Source organism: Jaculus jaculus, chromosome 7 (assembly GCF_020740685.1).
Source record: "Jaculus jaculus isolate mJacJac1 chromosome 7, mJacJac1.mat.Y.cur, whole genome shotgun sequence".
Taxonomy (NCBI): domain Eukaryota; kingdom Metazoa; phylum Chordata; class Mammalia; order Rodentia; family Dipodidae; genus Jaculus; species Jaculus jaculus.
The window spans coordinates 62750339-62758679 of record NC_059108.1 but is presented as its reverse complement, the minus strand read 5'-3'; positions in this window follow the sequence as shown (position 1 = coordinate 62758679).

The window sequence follows — 8341 nt, the reverse complement described above, 5'->3', positions numbered from 1 at the left end:
TTTCTATCTCTATGAAGAACACTGTAGGGATTTTAATTGGAATTGCATTAAGTGTATATATTGCCTTTGGTGTGATTGCCATCTTCACAATATTAATTCTGCCTATCCAGGAGCATGGGAGGGCTTTCCATTTTCTCAAGTCCTCCTCAATTTCTATTTTGAGTGTTTTTATGTTTTTGTTGTATAGATTTTCACTTTCTTGGTTAATGGTATTCCAAAGTATTTTATTTTATTTTTGTTTCTATTGAAAAATGGGACCATGTCCCTTATTTCTTTCTCTGTATCTTTGTCAATTGCATACAGAAAAGCTACTGATTTTTGTGCATTAATTTTGTATCCTGCTACTTTGCTATAGGGGCTAATGAACTTAAGGAGTTTTGGGATGGAGTCTCTTGGGTTTCTTACATATACAATCATGTCATCAGTGAATAGAGCTAACTTAACTTCTTCCTTTCCAAACTGCATCCCTTTTATTTCCTTTTCCTGTCTTATTGCTTGAGCTAGGACTTCCAGTACTATATTGAATAAAAAGAAAGAAAGAAAAGAAAAGCAGAGGTGAGAGTGGACAACCCTGTCTTGTTCATGATCTTAATGGGAATTCCTCCAGTCTCTCTCCATTAAGTATTATTTAGGCCTGTGGAGCTTTGTTTATTCCCTTTATTATAATAAGATATGAAGCAACAATGCCAATTCTTTCCAATGTTTTGGGCATGAAGTGATGTTGTACCTTGTAAATGGCCTTTTCTGCATCTATTGAAATGATCATGTGGTTTTTATTTTTAACCTTGTTTATGTGGTGTATTATATTGACAGATTTCTGTATGTTGAACCACCTCTCTGTTCCTGGGATGAATCCCACTTGGTCAGGTGGATAATCCTTTTGATGTACTGTTGGATTCGGTGAGCCAGGATTTTGTTCAGGATCTTTGCATCTAGGTTCATCAGGGACATATGCCGGTAGTTTTCTTTTCTTGTGGCATCTCTGCCTGGATTTGGAATTAGGGTGATACGAGCTTCATAAAAGGAGTTGGGTAACTTTCCCTGTTCTCCAATTGTGTGGCACAGTTTGAGGAAGATTGGTTTGAGTTGTTCCATGAAGGTTTGGTAGAATTCAGCTGGGAATCCATTTGGTCCTTGACTCTTCTTTGGGGGGCATTTTTTTTTTTTTTTTTACTTTTTTAATCTCCATGAATGTGATTGGTTCCTTGAGGTGATTAATCTGCTCTGAGTGTAGCTTTGATGGTATGCATCCAGGAATTTATCCATCTCCTCCACATTATCCAATTTTGTGGATTAGAGGTTTTTGAAATAAGTCCTGATGATTCTTCCAATTTCATTTATGTTTGTAGTGATCTCTCCTTTTTCATTTTGAATTTTGTTAATTTGAAGCATCTCTTTTTTTTTTTTTTTTCCTTTATAAAATTGGCCAGGGGTTTTTCAATCATGTTTATTTTTTCAAAGAACCAGCTCTTTGTCAATCATCTTAATTGTTTCCTTGGTTTCCAGTTCATTAATTTCAGCTCTGATTTTATTATTTCTTTCCTTCTGGAGCTCTTTGTTTGGATATTTCTTGCTTTTCCAGTGCCTTTAGGTGGATAGTTAGGTTACTGATTTGGGATCTCTCTGTCTTTTTTATGAAGGCATTGAGTACTATGAATTTTCCCCTGAGGACCTCCTTCATTTTGTACCATAAATTATGGTATGATGTGTTCTCATCATCATTCAATACTAGAAATTTTGCAATTTCATTTTTTTTTATTTCATCCTCTATCCATTTATTATTTAAAAGTGTGCTGTTCAGTTTCCCAGTGGTGATGGGATTCTTGGTGGGTCTTTTGTTGTTGATTTCTTGCAATATAGCATTGTGATCTGGTATCATGCAGGGAATTATGTCAATCTTCCTAAATCTGTGGAGGCAGTCTTTGTGACCCAGTATATGGTATATTTTAGAGTATGTTCCATGTGCTGCTGAGAAGAATGTGTAGTCTGTGGACTTGGGATGGATAGTTCTGTAGATGTCCATTAGGTCTAAGTGACCTATGGTTTTGTTGAGCTCTCTTAGTTCCCTGTGGAGTTTTTTTTTGGATGATCTGTCTATTACTGATAATGGTATATTGAAGTCTCCAACTATGATGGTGTTGGTGGTTATTTCTGTTTTATTGTTAAGTAGGTTTTGTTTTATGAACTGTTGTACCCCCATGTTTGTTGCATACAGATTTATAATCATAATATCCTCTTGATGGATCTTTCCCTTGATGAGTAGGAAGCCGCCTTGTTTTCTTTTTTGATTATTTTTGGTTTGAAGTCTATTTTATCCGATATTAATATAGCTACGCCTGCTTGTTTATAATTCCCATTTGCTTGGAATATTGCTTTACACCCTTTCACCCTGAGGAGGTGTCTGTCATTAGTGGTGAGTTGGGTTTCTTGAAGACAACAAATTGAGGGGTACAATTTTTTGATTAATCCTCTTACATGTGTCTCTTGATGGGTGAATGAAGGCCATTAATATTTAAGGTAATGACTGTGATATTTGATTTGATCCCTGCCATATTGTGTTGGTATATGTGGTTTGTTGTCTTCATGGACTTTGAAGATTTTGTGCCTTCTCTGAGTTTGGTTAATGTGATCTGCTTCTTGTAGGCATATGAGTTTGTTTATTTGATTCTTCAGTGAAGAGATTTCTTGAAATACTCTCTGTAAGTTTGGTTTTGTGTTCATATAATTGTAAAGCTGAGTTTTGTCATGGAAAGGTTTTGTTTCACCATCTATTATGAGGGATACTTTTGCTGGGTAGAATAGTTTGCTTTGGAAGCCATAGGTTCTTAGACTTTGCAGTGTTTCATTCCAGGCCCTTCTAGCTTTCAGAGTTTCCATTGAGAAGTCTGAAGTAATTCTGATGGGGTTACCTTTGAAAGTGTTGTGTTGTTTTTCCCTAGCTGCTTTAGTATTTTCTCTTTGGTGTCAATATTTAGAGTCTTAGTGACAATATGTCTTGGAGAGTTTCTCCTTTGGACCACTCTCTTTGGAGTTCTGTTGGCTTCTTGTATCTTGATTGGCTTTTCTTTTAAGAGACTGGAGAAGTTTTCTTCAATTATTTTGTTAAATAACTTCTCTGTGCCTTTGGTCTGAATTTCTTCTCCTTCTGGTATTCCAGTGATCCTGAAATTAGGACGTTTAAGTGTATCCCACAATTCGCTCATGCTCTGTTCACAGGAACTTTCAAACTTACTGAAATATTTGAACTCTTGCACTGTTTCTTCCATCTTATCTTCTAGATCAAAGTTTCTATCCTCCACATGGATGACTCTATTTTTGAGAGCTTCTAGAGGGTTTTGTACTGGTTCAATGAGGTTTGCCTTTTCTACTACTTTTTATGTATAATTTCCATCCCTCTTTCTTCTCCCTTTTCACATCATTTTCTGATTTTCTTGATGATTCCTGGAATTCATCCTTGTATTTTTTTATGTCTTCATTTAGTATGGCCAGCTGATTTTTGAGGTCTTCTTTTTTTTCACACTCCCTCAAAGCTTTTAACTCTCTTTGAACTCCTTCCATTTTCTTATCTATTAGTTCTAGTTTAGTGATGGCAGCATCCACACGAATATTGGTCCTTTGTTGCTTTTCTGAAAATTATGCCAGTAACTTGGTCAAGGTTTCATTGCTCATAGCTTCATTTTGGTGTTCTGATCCGAAAGACTCTTCTGTGTTTTGTTTAGAGATCACATCATTGTAGGACTGGGTGATCTAACTAGATTTCCTTGCATTTGATTTTTCATGTTATTTCTTTTGCTCTTGTTCAGCCCATCACAATGTATAGGCACTTAGGTGGGAGGATCAGCCTGGGCTCAAGCACAGTGGGAATTTGAGGCATCCTGAGGCAGTTGCCAAGCAGCCTGGGCTTTGGCTCTCACTTGCTAAAGCTGCCTGATCTACTGCCTGGGTGGGGCACCAAAGTTGCCTGACCTCTCAAGTGGTAATGCACTGATACTGCCTGTGTTTGAGCTAGGAGGGACACTGAGGCACCAAGCACTAAAGCAGCCCAAACTCTGGTGTGGGAACACTGGGGCCCAGAAGTAGTCTGTGTTCCCCTGCCACAGGACAATGTCGGATGCCTGGCACATCAGACCAGTAGGGGATGGCATCTGAGTTGACACAAGCAACAGACACAGTCTCAGCTTGCATGGCAATTCCTAGACTTGCTGAATGTGGTGGCAGGAGCAGTGAGTGAATGGGTGGAGAAGTCTAAGCTTCCAGAGTTAGGGATCGATTTTGGATATGGTGGCTACCTGTGTGTGTGTGGGGGGGGGGGTTACCCACCCATGAGGGAATCAGCAATTCCTTGTTCATGACTGGACTTGCTGAACTTGTGGTGGCTGGACCAGTAAGTGGGCTAGTGGGCGGAGCAGTCTAAGCTTCCACACACAGGGATTGATTGGCTTGCAGCGGTGCAGTGTATATGGCGGTTACTTGGAGGAGGATGGGCTACCTACCCATGAGGGAATCAGCAATTCCTTGTTTTTCCCCATCTGTGTCCTCCCACTGGCAATCTGTTGGAGATTGCTCTCCCCTAAAAGACCCAGTGAACCCTTTCTTTCCCCCAGGATCTGGAGCATACCTAGGCGGTCGCCCTCTTGGTGCTCTTCTCTCTTTCTTTTGGTCAGATTTGTTAAGGATTTATCAATCTTTTTTATCCTTCAAAGAACCAACTTTTTGTTTCATTAATTCTTTGGAATTTTTTTTCTTTCTTTCTTTCTTTCTTTTTTTTTTTTTGGTTTCTCTTTCATTAATTTCTGCCCTAATGTTTATAATTAAATCCTGTCTACTGACTTTTGGTTTGCCTTGTTCTTCTTTTTCCAAGGCTTTAAGATGAAGCATTAGGTTATTTACTTGCGACCTTTCTGATTTCTTAATATAGGCACTTAAAGCTATAAATTTACCTCTTAGGCCTGCCTACATTGTGTCCCAGAGTTTTTGGTATGTTGTGTTCTCATTATCGTTTGATTCTATACTTTTTTTTTTATTTCCTTCTTGATTTCTTCATTGTCCCATTCATCATTTAGTAGTGTGTTGTTTAATTTTCCTGATTTTATGTATGCTCTATAGCCTTTCCTGCTATTGATTTGTAGTTTGATTCTATTGTGGTCAGATAAAATGCAAGGAATTATTTCAATTTTCCTGTATTTGTTAATGTTTGCTTTGTGTCCTAATATATTGTCCATTTTAAAGAATGTTCCATGTGCTGCTGAAAAGAATGTATATTCTGCAGCATTTGGATAAAGTTTCCTGTAGATATCTATAGGTCCATTCCTTCTGTGACTTCATTTAGTCCAGATGCCTCTCTGTTTATTTTTTCCTGGGATGACCTGTCAATTGAGGAGAGTGGGGTGTTGAAGTCACCCACTACCACTGTGTTTGGTGTTATCTGTGACCTTAGTTCTAATTGCCCCGGCCAGCAGGGAGTTAAACAAGGACCCAAGGGGAAATTAACCTGGATGAGAGACAAGAGACACAAAAAATGAGACCAAGTCTAGAATCTGATCAAGATCTTCTAATTTTTATTTTTTACACAGTGGTTATATAGGGAAAGAAAATGGGGGAATAAGTTGTCTGATGTGTTTTAGGGCCTTGGAATTATTAGGAAACCTAGAGGAAATGTAATCAGGTGTTTATCTAATCTTGCCTCAACGTCTTAACATCTTGACTGCACCAGGCTTCACAGCCTGACCATAAACTGGCCTTTTGCAAAAGAATAAGATTCCGTAATCCGTCTACTGACCAACATTCCAGAAGTACCTAACAGAAAGCTGGATGGACAGCTTTCTGATAAATGAGTAAACTTAAGAACAGGCCCAGGCAAAATGGAGAGGCTTTTACTGTATGGCTCCTGACATCTCCTCCCTTTTTTTATACAAAAGAAGAGGAGGCCTGCTATTCAGCAGTGGGCTTTAACCAACTGAGGGAGTATTGACCTGACTTCTCCCATGGGCTGTCATTTTTTTGTCTCACAATGTTGGCCCATGGTACCTTTTGGGGAGGGGAGGCAGGGCCTATGTGATCATAATCGGTGTGGTACCAATCTCCATGCAAGTCAGGTTTTTCTCTCAGTGAATTCAGAAGCAGTCAGAAAGGGACCTTCCCTTGTGGTGCTTTGCCTCTCACCCATGTTGGTGACCATATCATATTCACTTTATTGTGAGCCGATATGCATAGGTCTGAATCCTATGCAGCTCCTAAAGGAGGAGAGTCACCTGGTACATCGAAGCCCTGATAAATCAGGTCCAATCGATGATCGTGGATTTGGATTGGCTTGGAAAGGGCACTGTCAATCTGTTGTTTAATAAAACCAGTAAGGCATCATTGTATTATATATGTCTAGGAAGAAGCATTTTCAGGGTTAAAGTGAGTGCTACACATATACACATGAGCACAACACAGACACAGAAGGCCCAATAGAGAGCTATGTGTCCTTGATAGCCAGACAAGCCTTTATCCTCCAGGGATGGTTCAATGATGCCAAACACAGTGCGAATGGGAGTCAGCCTCTCCAGTAAGTTAGCTATGTCCTCTGGGGCCAAGTCATCTTGAGGTCCTTCCACCTTTGCCCTGTCAGGGAAAAAATGAGATTTTCTCAGGGAAGTGTTTCTTCCCTGGATATGAAAGATGTCATTGGAGGATCATCAGCTTGTTTTATAAGTCTTTCTGGTAGCCATCTCACAGCATTTTCTTTGGTGTCAAACAAGCATACTGATCCTTGGCCCCAAATGAGTACTGGATATCAGCCCTTCCATTTCAAGGCTAAAGGATCTTTCCACATGGCTTTGGCAAAGGTATGTTTTGTATTTGTGTGTCAAAAGTGATCAACAGCTGAATTTCCCTGAGTCTCAAGGGTTAAAAAGTTTAGGACAAACAAGGCATGATAAAGGATGTTTCTTTGAGAGCCTTTTATGGGATATAAATCCCCCGTTTTTAATTTTTGGAAGGTATATTTAATAGTTTGATGGGCTCGCTCAACAATTCCTTTACCCTGGGGATTGTATGGTTTGCCTGTAATATGTCTAATTTGTAATTGATGACAGAAACTTTGGAATTTTTTCCAGTATATCCAGGACCATTATCAGTTTTAATAATCTGGGGCTTTCCCATAACACCAAGGAAATTGAGTACATGAGCAATGACATGTTTTGTAGCTTCTCCAGCATGGAGGCTGGCAAAGATGAATCCACTAAAGGTATCCACAGTAACATGGAGGTACTTGAGATTACCAATTGAGGGAACGTGTGCTACATCCATTTGCCAGATCTCATTGTGAATTAGACCTCTAGGTTTTATACCCAAGTGGGAGATGGGTAGGAGGGTGACACAGTTTGTGCATTGTTTGACTATCTGGCGGGCTTGTTCCCTAGTGATTATAAAAAAAAAGACGCAAAGTTTGAGCGTTAAGGTGATGTACAGAGTGAGCTGCTTTGGCCTGGGCCACAGGATCAAATTCAGTAAGGAAGACAAACTGGGTGGCTTTATTAGTCATGGCATTGCCTGTGGCTAGAGGCCCAGGGAGTCCAGAATGAGCATGGATATGACCCAGGGAGTCCAGAATGAGCATGGATATGACGTATTTATAAAAGGGTGTTGCCTAGAATGTATGCATTGCTGAATGGAGAAAAAAAGAGGGGTGGCATTTATAGTGGGTTTTATGTATGGCACAGTTTCTAAAAGAGGGATGGATTGAGCAATATAAGCACTATCAGTATACTGATTAAAGAAGTATTTGGAAGTTGTTGAAAAACATGTAAAACAGTAACAAGCTCTACCAATTGAGCAGAGTGGAATGGGGATTGTAGGGAAGTGGTTTTATTGTTTACAGTGAAGGCTGCCATGCTGTTAGAGGAGCCATTATTGAAAACTAGAGGTCAATGTAGGAAAAACAAATGGTTGAATTCTCAGGAAGTGGAGAAGCTTGTTAGCAGGGTAATGATTATAAATGATCCCTGAAAAGTGGTGCAAGATATTGCCCAGTCATCATCATCGTTTTAAATTAACCACTGGATTTGGGTAGTGAAATAGGGTAGAAAGATTTTATCATGGTCCTTACCAAATATTTTTTCTGCTTTGGTCACGTCCAATTTTTATTAATTCTACCACCCTCGAGGTGTAAAGGGTAAGGACTTTGGGTGGTGAGGTGGGTAAGTGGACCAAGAAGAGGGGCCCCTCCTGCCAGAATACCCCAGTGGGTGTAAAATCAGTGGCACAAAGGACCAGGAGAAGAGGCTCCTCATAAGAGATGAAAGTGACCCTTTGGCTCAGAATTGCAGCCTCCACTATCTTCAGAGCCTCTAGGGCG